Here is an 18406-nt window from a genome sequence, read left to right as displayed (position 1 = left end):
AAATATTAGAGTGTATATGGAATTTAAGCTTAAGTCTTTCATGTTTTATTCACCGACTTATACCACTCGTCTATCGTGCTGGTATAATTAATAAAATAAATATAACTAATTTTCAGACGTTTTACAATTTGCTACAATAAAATTTTCAATAAAAAATTGAAAAGGGATCAGATTAATAATTTATTGAATATAAGATTTCGTACTTAATGTACTACTACACTATCTTAACTCTTGCGCATTTGACAATGCCGCCCGACACTAACACCTGTTTTTTATTTATAAATTTATGCAATAAAAATATATACCAAGCAGATTCACCAATCGTCTTACTGATTTACTGCATGATAACATATATAAAAAATAATAAAATATGCACTAATTTACATGCGAATAACTTGATGTAATATTTTATTTTTACTGCTAAAAATATATCAAGAAATTAATGTTCAATATGCAATAATATAGAATGCATAAATATATACTAGTTAAATGCTTATGTAATATAATGACTTAATTTCTTAGTATAGCTAAACTTAAAGGATCAAATTGTTTTAATTGCATATCTAGTGAGTGATGTTTTCATATTTTAATTTAAACACAAATAGCATTGTGAATATCATCCGAGTCTCGTAATGAAATACGTATTAGCATTTAAAACGTGTTGCTTGCAAAAAAAGAGCATTCGAAATGATTAGTATCTCAATCTAGCAACTGGTTTACTACTTAATCTTTAGCCCTCGACCATTATAACTCCATTATTTCTGTACGAGAGATGGGTGCCAGGTACATTGTCCTTTCTCAGGATCATAGTCTTCAATGATTATGGTATTTGCATAAATATTATATGGTATATTATATTTATTTCACTGCCGTTCTAATATTAAACAATACACATATCAATCGCTACCAGCAACCTGACTAATACCTAAAATAAAATAAAATTGTAAAAAATACTAACCGCGGTTATCTGTTGCGGTTACCAAATATAAAGTGGTTCTCGCCTACCGTGGCCGGTCAATGACGATAATTGTACAAATCTTATTTTGGTCACTTTATGACGAACCGTCGAATTACTGTGGCATTTTTATAACTCCGATTCCATTTCCTAGTACGTTTACAAAACGATTAAGAACTGTGTACTTTTTTCGTTCTACGGAACAAATCCGATTGTGCGACGAAATTGAATATGTGACCGAAAAACGAAATCAATAAATTATATCGATAAGTAAGCGATGGTCAACCTTTTGCTTGTAAAATTATTCAGTCAGATAAGGCGAACGTGTTTGCGTATAATTGCACAAGACGTGAAAATAATTTATCACTGGCGTGTTGGAGTTAAATTAGTATATTTGCGTATAATTACTACTTTTTTTTCTCGGAATTAATGGTTCGTTAAAGGTATAGAGAAAAAAAATAGAAAATAAATTTTGTTTGATTGTTAAATGGCGATTCGTATCAATTAAGGTGTTCTTTATAATTAGCGTAAAGTTCGTAGAGAGGGATATAATCTTAGATATAAAACTCAGCGTAAAACTTATTTATAGAAGTTTATTTTTATACGTGCAGCGATCAATTTTAATAATCTTATAAATATGAACCGGTTTAAACTATGTGAGATGGTAAGTAAATGTTTACAACGGATAGGTAATAAAAATGAATTCAATACTATTTTCCTCAATTTTCTAGAGCTACCACGATTTTTTCTATGATAATTAATTCCTAGAATAATATATAAATAACGAGTTGACAAACTATTAATAACACGATCAATAAGAAGTACACGATCACTAATAAATAATATGTACTAAAGAGGAAGTGAACAGTAAATATTAAAAATTAAATTACAACATTTTTTTATATTTTCCTTAGAATAATAATATTTTCACTTATAGATATGAAATTACATACGATTTTTTTTTAATTAAAAACATGAGTGAGAAACGGAAAAACTTGTGTTGATACAAGCAAAAATAAATCAAGGACTCATAAACTTCACACGATTCAAGACAAAGATGGAAATTATTAGACGTTCTGATAGCGGTGAATCTTTTGCTTCAATCGGACGTTCGTATGATACAAACGGGTCCACGATATGTTCAATTTTGCAAAATAAAAATATAAATAAGGAATACGTTCAAAATTGTGGAAAATTAAGATATAATTCCACAATCTTTAAAGATATGTTTCCAAAAAAACATGGATGAAATGGAAAATCTTTGTCATCGTGGATCGATGACCAACATCAAAAAGATGTCCCTCTGAGTATTTAAATTATTCAAGCAAAAGCTCTTAGTTTGCACAAAGATTGGAAGGATAGATTAAAAAAAATTTAGCACGGTTTTTCAAGCAAGTAACGGTTGGTTTTACAATTTAAAATGAGGTATTCTTTTCATAATATTAAATTTACTGAAGAATCGCTGATGCGGATAAAGATGCTGCAAAAAAATGATTTTACAATTATCCAAAATTATTGAGATGGAGAATATTCCTATAGCCAAATATTTAATGTAGATGAGACAGGTTTATTTTGGAAAACTCTTTAACAATGAAAAATATGAATAAAGCCTTCACGCACCTTAACAAATTTTTAAATATTATTGAAAATTGTGATTCCAATGAAGAACGCATATCCCAAGTGCGTAGGGCGATCAATAAAAACATAGCATGTTATAAAATAATATATGAAGAAAAGAAACAGAATAGTGGAAAACAGTTAACTCTTGACAACTTTTCAAAGGAAGCACCCGCAAACCCTACTTAAACGTGTCTCTTAAACGCTTCTTAAACATTTTATATTTACTTGATAAATAAATATTTTAAAATACACACAGCTTCAATTTTTTTACTTCCCTCGACCTTCAAACATTCAACATTCGCACATTTTTTCAGGAACCAATTATGTGCAAAAGTCGTGGGCCGCCTGTAATGATATCTATGTAATTTAGCAAGGCTTTTTTGGAAGATCCCACTTTTTTAATTTCAGGCTTATTTGAATTTATGGGTAACATTTAATATATTTATAAGCAATGTTTTTTTTATTATAGAGAGATGGAATAGAGTTAAATGTGCCTAGGCTTCAATATTTTAAAAAACTCATAATTGTATTTTAATAGAATTAGGAGCATCGTGTCATAACAGGATACCCCAATGAGTAATGGGGGTAATAAAATAATACATAATATTTATTAATACGCAAAAAAATGATGCAAGTAAAATAAAAAATAACGCAGAAAAATAATGGTTTACAAAAATATATTTTTTTCAGAAATTGCTTTAATAAAATAGCATTTTCAATAAAAATAGATAAAATATGTGTAAAATAAAATAAAGTTAAAATAAATGAATAAAACACTCTAATACAAAAAAGTAGTAAAATAAATTAAAACAATTACATGTTGAAAAACATTGATTTTTTTCTGTAATTGCCTACAAATAATAATAAATAAATAACAACAAAAATAATTACGGAAAAATACGTAAGATTAATTCACTGCCAGGTATTAACTAACAAATTAACAAATGTGTTTAAATTAACTCACTACAAAAGTTCAAAAAAACTCAATTTTTTTAACTTAAAAAATTATAATTTATAACCCGAAACCAATATATTTTTATTGAGTAATAATTGAACTTAAAATATATTTGTTTCTGACCAAAATAGCCAAAAAATATGATATTTTAAATTTTAGAAATAAATCAATATGGCAATAAAATCAAACTTGATAATATTAATTAAATAAAACATGTTGAACAATCTAAAATAAAAAATTTTGGGAACACTACTTTATTTGTGATTATGTTTTTAATTTAGTTAAATATTTAATTCATATAATATAGTTCTCTAAATTTTATTTTTTTATTTTTTTTTAGATTAAATTAAGACCATCGTGGCCTAACAGGTTACCCCAATGCGCCACGATGGTCGAAAACAAATTTTAAATTTATAAAACATAAAAAAACGTATATATACATAAATATAACAATACTTAAAATTAACAAAAAATTATAAAATATTAAAATGAAATGATATAAACTGGATCAGATCCTCGTAGCTGACATTAAATAAGTCAATATGTGATGTCAGCGTATTAAGGAGCCGGATGGCCACAGCTATAGGCGAGTCGGCAAGTGCGGATGTCCTAGCCCTAACGGCCATCAAAAGAGGTCTCGATCGTGATTCTCGAAAATGTTCAGGAACCCAAAATTGGAATTCCTCGAGAATAGCTGGATTGTCGACAGCACCTTTTAGTAATTTAAAAAAATGCTTAGCGACATACAGCCTTCTGCGAGAACTCAGCGAATCATATCCCAACGCTCCTAAAAGAAAGGCGCTGGGATATAAGTACGGATAATAACCAAATGTCCTTTTGTATAGGTATCTTAAATACTTTTTTTGAATTTTTTCCACTAAAAGGGAATATTTGGCTATTCGGGGATTCCAAATTATAGATCCCGATTCAAGAATGCTACGAACTAAGGTATCATAGAGGACGCGAATAACTGACGGATCGTCAAAGTGAAAGGCATTCCTCATAACAAAGCCGAGCATCTTGGAAGATTTATCACAGACGTCGTGTATGTGTAGAGAGAACCTCCATTTGCTCTCGAAAGTGATTCCGAGATCTTTAGTGGAAGTTTCTCTAGTCAAAATGTTACCACCGAGATGGTAGAAATAAGCTGATGGCGAACGGGATCGAGAAAATGACACAGTATGGCACGTTCCGACACTAAAGGGCAGACGGTTAATAGAAGCCCGTCTCCACAGAGAGTCTAAATCACTTTGTAGAGAGAAGGAGTCCACAACAGATCGAATGCATTTATATAATTTTAAATCATCTGCGTACAGAAGAAAACTTGAATTTTTAATTGCTGTATTTATGTCATTAATAAATAACACAAAAAGCAGAGGTCCCAGATTGGATCCTTGAGGAACCCCCGAAGGGGTAAAATATTCTTTTCACAATCGTCCACCATAGGTTACAAACTGTCTACGATTGCTTAAATTACTCGAGAATAACCAAGTTAAATTATCTGAGCAACCGAGGTTCGACAATTTATTTAATAATAACCTATGACAAACTTTGTCAAAGGCTTTCTCAAAATCTGTATACACGACGTCTACTTGAATTCCCGCATCGAGTTGTCACCGTTTTGGTGAACGACAGAAGATTAGTAACAGTGGAACGGGCAGGACGAAACCCGTGCTGTTGGTCTAACAAAACTTGCCGAAAGGGATTATACAGATATTTATGAATAATTATTTTAAATAATTTAGCAGGAGCTGACAGCACTGCGACTGGTCTATAATTCTTTATATATAATTTGTCACCCTTTTTATGAATAGAAGTGACTTTTGTGCATTTCCATAGATCAGGAAATGATGATGTTTTGAGAATCAGATTATAAATACATTTTAGAGGAGCAGCGAGACTGACTTCGCAACCCTTCAAAATAAAATCGGCAATTAAATCAGGTCCAGAAGAATGCCCTGTCTTTAATTTATTAAATCCGTATTTAAGATCTGAGTGCTCAGTTTCTTTGATGGTCAGTACTGAAGACCAAGAACATGAAGAAGGAAGCGACTGAGCAGAAGCAATAAAACATATATATATGTATTATTACAATAATGCGGTTTATTATGTGCAAATCAAATTTAGCTTCTAATTTGCTTTAAATACTATAATTTTATAAACCGATTATTGAATATAATCAATATGTAATAAAAATAACACAAAAAATCTTGTAATAATTTATATATTTGTCTATTGGTTTAAATCTAATGAGAAATTATTATCGCCTTATTACCTAACCACAAATAGAAACTTACGATTGATTTGATTTATAATCTTTATTTATTTATTTATTTTATGATATATTAATAAGTAATAAAAGCAATAACACTGATTTAAAAAACCGATGTTAATATTCTTTAATGACACAAATAAATCAAAATCTTTACAATTACATTACCGCTCATTAAATGCAACCACATGCGAAAGTCAATTATAATTTAATTAAAACAAGAATTCTAGAAAGCAAAATGTCATTATTAACCAACGTTCAATGTAAAGATTAAACTCAAACTTGATTCTTTTATAGTAACTAGTCTAGAATGTAGAAATTCCATTTTGATCACATTTTCACTGGATTTTGTGTAGTATTATTTTAACCGCACGGTCTAGTGCACATGTCAAAATTTTTACATGCCCACAAAAACACATTAATCGTTAGCTTATGTTAAACAAGAGTGAGTTGGCATATACAACAAAGAAAAACGAAAGTTTATACTATACGTGTGTATATTTATTTTAATCTGAATTTATGCTCGCATTAAAGAATAATACATTTTCACTGTCGTTTGACGAAAGTGCGTCAACAATCGAAATCGCATTTATTCTATCCCGCTACGTGCTTCTATACAGGTTTCTATTTCTTTTCTTATTATTTCATCTTGTGTACATATCATATGTTGAAATAACATTTCTACTATTTGCAGTTTAATCCGGCTCGCTGGCTCTCGATTTGCCGGTCAATTTGTGTGGTTAATCGTGAATTTTGTTCCGCTTTCCATGGTGCTGATCGCTTAATTTTGCCCTCGAATCCATTCGTTTATTATTGATTTTTTTATTGAGCATAATGCGCTTAATATGTTCATGGTACTTGAGTGTTGACTTTAACTTACTCTCAACCTAGTTTAGTAGCCAAAAAAAATGTTTTTCATTTGAATATACTACAGCATTTATATATCACACATTAACTTGAGTTATTATTTATTTAATTTACTTTTTATTAACATTAACTTACATTTAAAAAAAAATTGTCTAATAATAAATATATACTTTAATTATACTAAACTTCTTACTAGTCATTCTCAATTAATTCACTTAAGAGTTTAAAACAATTCGATAAGATATTGAATTATATTGCTACATTGGTATGATCTCGATGCTTACTGTCAGAAGAGCGTTAACAGGTATTATCGAAGCAGAAATCGTAAAAGTGAAACGTTTCATAAATTAAACCGATTGGATTAAACGCATCAAGAGTTTACGGTACATTAATCAACGGTTGATACGTTCAGTTGAGAATATACATATTATTGAATTAAATACAATAAAGTTTAGATATGACTATAAAATTAAACTTTATCACAGCATATTTAAATTAAGTACTTAAAGTAATACTAAGAACGAATAAAGAAATAAATCATGGGTACTAGTAAAAAACATTGCATATATTCAATACTTTTGTATTACAATAAACTTGTAGATAACACCAGTGCCTTTAATAAAATTTGCTTTTTAAAATGTGCTACTGTTTTTATCAGATCAGGAATCTGTAATAAATTTAAAAATATTTTTAATATACATATATATATTTTATTAAGTAGTAAAAGCTTAAGAACTAAACCTACAATATTTGCATCACAATAGAAATTAATTATAACCTTTTAATATATAATAAAACATATTTTTTTATTAGAAATTATTTTTTCTCATTTTGGTAGCACTATATATAATGTGTATGTAAACGCATAGTTTGTTATTAACAACTAAATATTAATTTCGCATTTTGTCACGCTCAGAGATTTCTCTATTTTGAAAAATATGTGTATTAAACTTTTCTTTTAAAATCAAGTGAAATAGAATAAATGTTGACAACGTCGAAGATGACAAGAAGCGTCCTAATAAATGTGAAAATAATTAAATAATATGAATCTGAGAACAAAAATTTACTATTAGGGAGATTTTTGAACAAGTATATTGTACGGTTAATACAAAATAATTTTACTGGCATATTTGGCATTAAACGAGTAGCAGCAAAATATGCTTTAGGACTATTAAATTTTCAACATAAAATAACATCTTAAATAAATGCTGAGCAGTTGTTAAATAAAGTTGCTGTATTTAATGCAGCATTACGTGTAACGATTCATGGGGGACCCGACAAAGCCGCGCCGGACAATCCCGCGCCGACTAAGCCGCCCCGACATATCCGCGCAATACAACCCCGACATTGCCGCGACGATAAAGCCGCGCCGACATTGCCGCACAAATTAAAATTATAAAATTGAATAAAATGAAAGAAAATGATTTTTTCAATTCTAATTATTTTGTTTTGTGAACAGCTCTATCACTAGTGATTCGCTTTTTAAACAGTTAGTCATAGATTGGATGATGCTGGACAGTTACAAAATATACCGAAATGAAAATAAATCAATACAATATCATTAAAAAAAGGTTAGGTTGTTTGGTTCTACAGGGAAAGTCGGCGCGAGCCGTAGCGAGACGCCTCCCTTTTCCTATATATATTTGTAATTATTAATAAATAAAAACCATGTTATAAAATGAATTTTGTTTTGACTTTGCGCGGCTATGTCGGCGCGGATATGACGGCGCGGCTTTGTCGGGGTGCCGATTCATGAGTGTATGGTTATGACATCGAAACAAAGGTCCAACCGATTGTCCCATCGCATGCGATAAGACCATAAAAAAGCACATCAAGTTCTATCAATTATCAAAGTTAATCTTAATACTTTATACGATTGTAACGATATGGTCCAATAACCTATACAAATTCTTACCACCTTTTAAGACAATCAGAATAAAACGACCAGAATTGTGTGTTAAAAACTTTTAAATTAAAAACCGTTTCACAACTTTGCTATTTTTGGCCCAAAAAGGAGACTGCCACAATGCTAACAAAATAACCTGCGCCATTTCCTAATTTTCTTAAATTGTGCGTATTTGCATATAAATTATATAACTAGAAATAGTTTAACCGCGATTGAATTATTAAATTGATTAAAATAAAATCTTTGCATCTTTAAAACATAAATATAAAAACGTAACACGAACTTAACAAAAATGCGACGCACACCTGTTTTTGAGATAAGCTTTAATGGTGGGCTTTTTAAACATTTTATTTCGTTCAACGAATGAATTCAGCGAATTTCGGTCATAGTAGACACTGCCGATAAACATTATATTCATCATTTTTTTTCGGCGGCATTAAAAGTTTTTTTTTGAGAAATTCAAAACAAAATAAAAGCGCATAAAAATCCATAGGTTTTGAAGCGGCACTAGTCACTCAGGTATATTGAGAGAGAAAATGACTACCTGTGTCGCTCAAATTGTTTCATTCTAAGATTTCATTCGAAATAGTATAAACGAATATTTGATCAATCATTCAAATATTCATATAATAAAAAAATAGCTAAATATTCGATTAGGAATCTACAAATTCACGACATAAATTTGGTCATACTTATAAAGATCTGTCAATTTGCAACACTTTCAAATGGACTACCTGCATAACTATATTAACTATAACTATATTAACTAATAACTAACTATATTATATAATACATATAATAACTTATATGTATTCATTAAAATTATTTTAAATTTGCCTAGAATCTGAATAAAAACAATATTCGACTCAACAAGTGCGCATCCCTCAGTCACTACGAGTAAATATATTTTTTTTATGAATTAAATTTTGTTGCAAATGACTAGAAATGCAGAATGTCACGAGCTCTAAAAATCTATATAAAAAATTTGCCATGAGTTCTCGACTCTACATAATATTTTAAGAAAATAAATCAATGTTATTATTTTTATAAATATAAATAATCAATCTAGTCTGATTATTATTTTCGAATATATAGTATTGTAAAATGTTTTTAATTATTTTTTTCTAGCACAATATATTATTAGTTTATGAAACAGCATCACTTATATTTTACTTTGGTTTTTACTAATTGAAACATTAAATAAACCATTAAAAATGTAAATTAAGATTGAATGGTTAATGACGCTATTTTTAATACTTCTTAAAACCTGAGTCTAGTAATTAAAGGATGTTTCTGCAAAAGCATCTCAGTATAATGGAATATAAGAATTTAATCACCGCTTTTTCCCCAGATTTAATAACACACAGACAGTTATGAGTGAAATGACCATTTGTAATAATGGCCATCGCTTCACGTCCGATATACCTTACCGAAGCTCATCATTTAGAAGCAGACGAGTATATCCAGAAGAACTTGACTGCCTTGAGCATGAACTAGCGCGAACCATGAAGGTCGTATACAAAGGCGCGTAGCCTAACCGCACACGCGCAAAAAACATAAACAATACCAAATGCCAATTTGCAATTTCTCTCCGGCATAATTACAGCGTCATATTTATAGCAATGGTATGAAGAAAGGACATAAAAAATCACACACACAAGGCATCGAGAATCATAGAGAAGATCATTGTCATCATGATCTATTGACAATTTCTAAATCGTTTGACCTTTCTCACCACTCAATCGTTGAAGGAGATAGTGACACATAATCACTGCTTCACTATATGGTTCTTAAACTCATTTTACTAAACAAATTTAGTGAAATGCGGTAAAATGCATTAACCTCATTTATTTTATATAAAAGACGATACAAGGATATGCGAGCTGTCCCTTTTCGGGCGATTTAAATAAACTAATGCCTAAAAGAACATAGCAAATGAGTCATAACTCTGCGTCCTTAAATCTCAAAATGGTATTAAAAATAAAGGTAATTTCTGGTGAATTAGAGGTGATTGAAAAGTAACTGACGATTAAAATAAAAATGTTGCTTGGCTACCTTTCACCGGATGATGGTGTCAGCTTAAAGGTTTATGTTTGTACTGAGTCTTCTGTGTCGATTTAGCGAGCTTTACTGGTAGCGAGCTCAGGTTTTGTACATTAGTGTAACGAAGTTATTTCTTTGCGCTGGCATCTCAGTTTACACTATATGAAAGACTGTTAAAAAATTAAATAATTAAAAAAACAGAAAAAAATTATCAATTTTCTGTATAATTTTTTCTCTGATTTTATCAATTATTCCTTTGGAATGCTCCGCATAACAACGTATAATAATTTGTTTATTGCAAACTATTATATACACAAAATCAAAGCACCAATCCAAGACTACACCACTGAGGGGCATCGCACTGAACTAGATTGCCAATGCTTGCCGAAGAGTATTAACGGTCTCATTCCATACCCATCGTCTCTTTCATTCTCAATACCATATCCTGCGTCTCGCTTTGTCTTTTTTATATTATACATTATTGGTGAATATTAAATTGTGCAATAAATATAAAAATTAAAATATAAATAATAATGACTTCTAATATATATTTTTTAATTATTACATTTTATTCTAATATTTGTATTGACAAATATCAAAGCAGCCTGGTTAAATTAATAACCCATTTGCATAATTTTTAATTAACTTGTGGTGTATATATTTAATTTAAGGTCAAGGTGGAATTTATGATGCATTTGATGCAGTTCTTAATGAAATATTTTGCTGGTTTAAAGTTTTATGAGTAGTTACGTATGATAATTATATATCCTTAACTCGGAGATACATTATTATGAAATTACATGTCGTATTAAATATTTATTTTTAGCATTTAATTTATTTTTATTGCAAATAAGGCGATAAAGTTTATCTAAATAATATTTTTATGAATGTTTGGAACCCAATATGAGACTTATGAAATGTATTATATATATAATATATACATTTATACATAAAATTTGCCGACAGCAAAGGGTTTTTTCTGTCACATTCTTAGTGGAAATTACAGCAAATCATTTTTGAAATACAATTTGAAATATTGTACAACTTAAAAATGAGTTTAGAAATTTACCTGTTATGAAAAACAGATGTTTTAGCAATGCCAAAAAATCTTATTTCTGTAGATATTTTCTAGTCAAAACCTGTGTTAATTTAGAAATTTTAATGCTAATTTAGTAATATTTTATGCTATATACTAGTGACAAGGCGATATCTAGAAAAAAGCGTAGGGTATGTATTCAGCTTACGACCAACTATTACGTTAGCTTGTTTCGAAAGTGTAGACAAATGAAGGACAAAAAATATTGTTACAATTTATTGTAATCCCGATACAATATTTACATAAGAAAAATATTACACAAAATAAATTTATTATATGATGCTTTAAAAGTAATTGTTGACAATCAGAAATATATGTTTAATGAATTTGCTAGGAATAGAGTCATATTTTAATTTAGGAACAGTTTATTAATTTAGAACTCTTTCCTTAGCGAATTTTTCAACATTATTAAAATTTGTCCTTAAATTACATTGTGACACATTATTTCTTAAAGAATCGCTGTCTAATTTTTTTTTTTTTTTTTTCGGGACATTATCTAAGAATTGTCTTGGCATCTAAGAATCTTATATGATTTAATTTTTTATTAAAAATCTTTTATAGAAAAACAGAACAAAACGGATTTGAAATGGTGCAACGAATCGGGGAGATAAGAGATGACTCATCACTAAAAACCCGTTTCTCAAAAACCCCCTCTAGATTTAATGCTTTAACGAGTCGCAAAAACACAAGTCAGGCCCATGGCCAGAGCTCCGAATTTTCCCTCCAGAGCCCCTATTAAGCACGAGAGCAATATTGAAAAGTGTGCCTCACAGAAAAGTCCTTTGTTTTCCAGTTATTGAAGCTCCCTTCACAGAATGCTGCAAATCCATGTAGATTGAATTTTTAAGAGCTGCGTCAGGAGGACCATGTCCGAAGAATGCGATGCACTGAGTGACGCAGAGAGCCTGCGTCCCTCAGTGGTTGTGCCATTATACGTTTATTGTTTTAAAAACTCTAATATATAACTTGCGTAAAAATAAAATAATATTTTTTTAATATAAACAGTTACGTGCTGCTTTAAATTAGTTGATTCAATAAAATTTGTAACAATATAACAAAACGATAAAATATTTTCAGTACGCTTCTATCCGTGGGGCAGTTAAGAGATAAAATCACAATTTAATTACCGTGTTTATTGCCATTAAAAGCTCAAATTATTACAGTGAAATAATCTTCTGATGATGCTAAATGACATTTTTGACGAAATATAGAGAGAATATCTAATATATAACTCGCGTTTTGAGATGATCGTGCATTTGTATCGTGTCTTTACTTACTTGCATCTTGTTTCCCGAAGTTTCGACTACCGATGTTGGGTCATCATCTTGTGCGTAATTTTGACCTTATCGCTTGAGCTGCGTCATCCTTATTCGATCTTGTGTTTTATTATTTTTCTGTTTGTTTGTTACTAAGGGAACAACAAGTGCATTTATTTTCGAATAGTTTTGCTTAAATGAATTTATATGATGATTTTCATTGAATGTGATTTTCCAAAGTTGATTTTTAATTAAATGTTTTATCTTTCTTTGTGAAATTCTACGGTTCGTCTGATCAATGTAAATTTTCAGTAGAGTGGTTCCTATTTTATTTTACAATTTAAAAAAAAATTTCAACACCTTCTTTGGAAAATTTTTTAACACCTTTCCCTCGAACATATGGTAAATGTGAAATACCAATACATTTTTCATTAATATTTGCTTTTTTATTTTTATTTTACTTTTTATTGCGAATATAGCGAAGCCATTTAATTTCTATTCTTCTTTGACATTTTTAAATTCCTTAATTTTGTATTTACTATTCAATTGTTTGTCTGCTCTATGAAAATAGGAGACTTAGAATAAAGCTTAGTTATGAAGGAAAAAGGTTGATGGTGAGAATTAACGTTTAAGTAATAATTTATATGTATTTTTTTTATTAACCGTGTGTCCAATATTTCCATATTTTTTCTAATAAGTATCAATAAGTCTGAAAATGGTAAAGATTTGTTTTGTTTAATTTCCATTTTAATTTTTTTAATGTTGTTTATTTAAAAGATTCAGAAAAATGTTTAATTTATCAAATCCATGTGTCCATATTACAAATATTTCGTCTAAATATCATAGACAAATTTATGGTTTAAATTCATGAATCATCTGATTATTAGAATCTAATACAACTTAATTTGTATTTTATTTTATTTTAAGTTTATATTAAAGCAACATTAACTTTGTGATAATTCAGTAATAATATATTATATAAAGTATAGACTTTTCTACAGTATTTTGTTAATTACTCGAATCACTTACAAATAAATTGCATGGTTTTAACATTGCTCTCTTTGCAGAAAACTCTTGCGTTCATTTTTTTTATAGATACTACTCCATTTTTTCGATTACTCTTTTACGATTATATAAAAATAAATAATGGACCATTTTTTCATTTCCAATGATAGTCCAGTGTTTTATTTTCATGATATATAAAACTTCAACATTAATCACGTTAAGTACTATTTAAATTTAACTACATGCAATTAAATTATATACTTATAATTTTAATTAATACTGTAGGTATAAAATATTAATAATGCATAATCTAAAACTTATTATAATTTATGAGATATATGAATAAAGATCGTTTAATTTTATTCATATATAAGGATTATTAATTATTATCAAGTTTTTTCCAACTCTTGTAGATTTGCGCATTTTTATTAATGGAAGGCTTGTAGCAATTTTTATATTTTTAGAGAATTTTTCTCTTATTTTTACTTTATAATATAGATCAGTGTCGGGCGTCCATGACGAATGCGGGTAGTGGCGTATTACATTAGTATGTTAAAGTACAATAGTATAAGTCGTTAAAAGTTCTTGAAGATATGTTTCGGCGCAACTCGAAATAAGTCGAGTTCTTGCAAACCTCATATATGTTTAATGCGAGCGGCTTTGCGTAATGGCAAATGGGTTTATTTTGATCAATTAGTTCGTATGGTTCGCGTTAACATGACATTGCCATATAGTTTCTTAACCGTGCGTTTAAATGAAGATAGTTATATTGTTTAGGTGTGACAAACGGTTTTTGCTATTAAAACGCAATATTCTGTGGTGATTAATATTTCTGGAGGATCTCGTGTTTTATTGGAAATTGAATAAAAAATGCCTTTTTTCCGATATTACTTTTTAACGTATATAAGCTCCTCTACACATCTATGCTATGCACTTATAGAACTAATATGGAACACATTTTATTAGCTTTATCAACAGATCATTGCACATGCTCTAAAAGAGAGGCATCTTATAATTTTATAATTAAGTAAAAATGCATTGCATTAAATAATAAAAGATGTTTTTATTGTTTTCCTTCACATATAGTAGAAGTGTTGTCGCATATGAACTAGTATTATAAAGAGAATAAATTAGCGCATGGAATGTAAATTGTTGACCACCGCTGGCCTAGATAAATTATGGACGATCTCTAGATCTTATATTTAAAATTGTTTAAATTACTTAGAACTCCAATGTCGTATATTGAAGTTATAAACATTTGAAGTTTTCGAATAAAATAATGACACTCAGGCACTTATATTCTATATTTAATTTATAATGGACCCTGTAAATAATAACTAAAATAATATTTCAATATATATTCATTCATATTACCAACAAATATATAATAATCGATGTGTGCCTAGATAGTACTATTAATATATGATAACCCTTAGAGCGCCGACCGGTAAATTCTTAATTACTCGCTGTTTACCCTGTTTAACACATCATTACAGCCAAAATACTGAATTTTTATATTTTAAAATTATATATGTATGATTAACATGATTTAAACATTCTAATTATATCAATAAACCAGCATTTTTTGTCGTATTGTTGGAAATATGAAGTGAACAAAACTAAATCAATTGGCCGGCCCGCGTGTTTGCTCGCGTGCACACACCTACACACACATGCACGCGCGTGGCACTATACAAGCGAACGACAAGCAGGGTCATGCTCACACTGAGACAATTTTAATATATAAATCTGCAACGCATTTTTTCTTCGTCTGACCTACATCCTGTTATAAAAATTTACAAATCGACAAGATTTCTTTGATGCATACAAAATCACATATATCGTACACAAAAATAACCCTTATAACCAAACCGTTTGTTTTTGATCAACGGTGTTTGCAATTGGTTGTTGTTGAAGGTTGTCATATTTCTTTATATATAAAAATAATAAATAATAAAACTTGATAGCAAGATACGATGTTACATTTAACTATATATAATTATATGTATAATTTATAATATTTACATATTCTTCTTCTTCTTCCACGGCACTACAACCGGTGATCGGTTTTGGCCTTTCCACCTAATTTCTTGTAGGGCTTCTAGATATATCTTGAGTTTTAGTATTTCTTCCGCTATTGTTTGTATTTTTCCTGGTTGTAATATTGCACATTCCAGCTTCCAAAATTGAAGTCCAATCGTTTATCTAGATTTCGATCGTCTAGAATCTAGATCATTATGAATCGGGGCGGATTTATTATTTCTTTGTGATTTTTTCATAACTATTTGGATTTATCCACGTTGGTTGGTTTGCTCCATGATAGAAACCCTCCTTTATCCGGGCTTGGGACCGGCAAGAGTGCAACATATCTACACTCCAGGTGGAATATGTAATATATATTACACACACACACATATATATATACAATAAATAATAAACTTTTCGACCATCGTGACGCATTGGGGTAACCTGTTAGGTCACGATGGTATTAATTTAATGTAAATAAATAAACATATTACAAAGAAATTATAAAATAATAGAACAAGTAAAATAAAATGATTCTACGACAAGGAATCGTTTTTGTTATTATTATTATTATTTAATATTTACTAAGAGTTAATATTGATATTTTATTAATTATATCTTATTTATATTTATTAATGAGTATTTAATAGTAATTATTATTATTTAATTATTACAAACAATAAAAACCAATCACAAAAACAGTTGACAATATTAAAACAGTCGAAATAACGTATAAATATATTCACAAGTATTTACAAATCACAATTATCATTGAAATATTGATGAGATAATTTAATTTCGATTCATAAATTAAAGTATAAAAAAACGAATTTCCGCGATGCGTTTGTGCTAACCCTAAAAGTGGTCTAAAGTAGCAGGATCGAAACCGCGCGCGAAATACAAACGACTAAAATTAAGGCGTGACTTTATAATTATATATACCACTGTTTCATCGCAAATTCTATAAATAAAGTCACTGAAATCGTTTACTAGGAACTCAAACTGATTTTTAAAACATATATTGTCAACTTTTACCTTTCCGTTTCTTTAAAAAACGAAGGTTTTAACGAGCGCATCATATCATGCGCTTGGCGTTAGACAGTAGATTTACTTGCGCATGATATCATGCGCTTGGCGTTGAAAGGATTAATGTATCTAAAGTTGTTTCTTCTTTAAGAAATCGTAACGCACGAGCAGTTTCGATGCATAAGACTTTTAAGATAATTATAGGATATATTCAAACCTTTTTTAATCCTTTATTCAGGGATATTTCAACGATGTGGAATTTCATATTATATCATCAAAATCTTAGGATCTTCAATATTAGATTTTAATGTTTTAACTTCAACACAACTTACATTTATTATTCATGTATCATTCTTCATACTTAATATACATATCAAGAGTCCAAAGCCTTGAAATTACACTTTATAATATTATTTAAATTACTCTGTAATTTATAGAATAATCAGGTGCTTGTCAATTCGATCATATATATGCTACCAATAAATTATTATCCTTAAAAAATATTTGCGATTATAATCACCAAGTTTTATGTTCTCGCACGCGTTATTACTTATTGTATAGTAGAATAATCATATTTTTCATACTGTAGCGTATCTCATATATTCCGAGCTCAAAATGGCTCTAGTTCTTTTTTGTCCTGCGGGAATAAGAAGTCTAGAAGGAGACTCGTCGCCTCAGCTAATCGCCAGTCTCACCGGTTCTGTCTACATCGTAATCTCGCAGAGCCACACTGCATGAATTCAACGAATATAAATAAAATAAAATAATATGAAAAATAAGAAAAAAATCAACAACTACTCTATTAAGTCGTAGTATGATTTATGCGCTATTTATACCAAGCAGCTATGGCGTTTACGACTGTTTTTTTTCTGTACTAATGGTCAAATAAATAATTTTTATCATTCTAGTATTATCGGTATATGCGGCTCGATTGAGACGTTCGTGTCTTACAATGTACAAACGGCTAGATCGAGAAGAACAGATCAGGATACGATAATAAACAGCGCATCTAATGGGAATTTGATGGATAGAGTAAGTGTGACGTCTTTGAACTAGGTAGAAATAACTAAGCTCAATAATAAAATTAGCAATCTACTATTCCTAACAAGTCTATGAAACTCAATTTGACAGTTGCGAGCTCAAAATATAAACTAAGCCAACTCATCTCTCAATGAAAAATAGGCGTAAAAAGAAGTATAGACAGACGTCGCATCTCGCATATAGCTCCATAGTTGGTCTGCACTTCGATTTCACACTATGTTTAAAAATATAATATGAGAGTATTGGTCAAAGTGTATTTAAACCAAATTTTGGTCAATAGAAGAGCGCAAAAAACAATTATCACTTCTCAGAAGTCAAAAATTCACGTCAAAAGCAATA

The sequence above is a fragment of the Plectrocnemia conspersa genome, unplaced genomic scaffold (assembly GCF_051122295.1).
Source record: "Plectrocnemia conspersa isolate PC_06_02 unplaced genomic scaffold, ASM5112229v1 ptg000013l, whole genome shotgun sequence".
Taxonomy (NCBI): Eukaryota; Metazoa; Arthropoda; class Insecta; order Trichoptera; family Polycentropodidae; genus Plectrocnemia; species Plectrocnemia conspersa.
The sequence above is the reverse complement of the archived record's forward strand: the minus strand, read 5'-3'. Positions refer to the sequence as shown.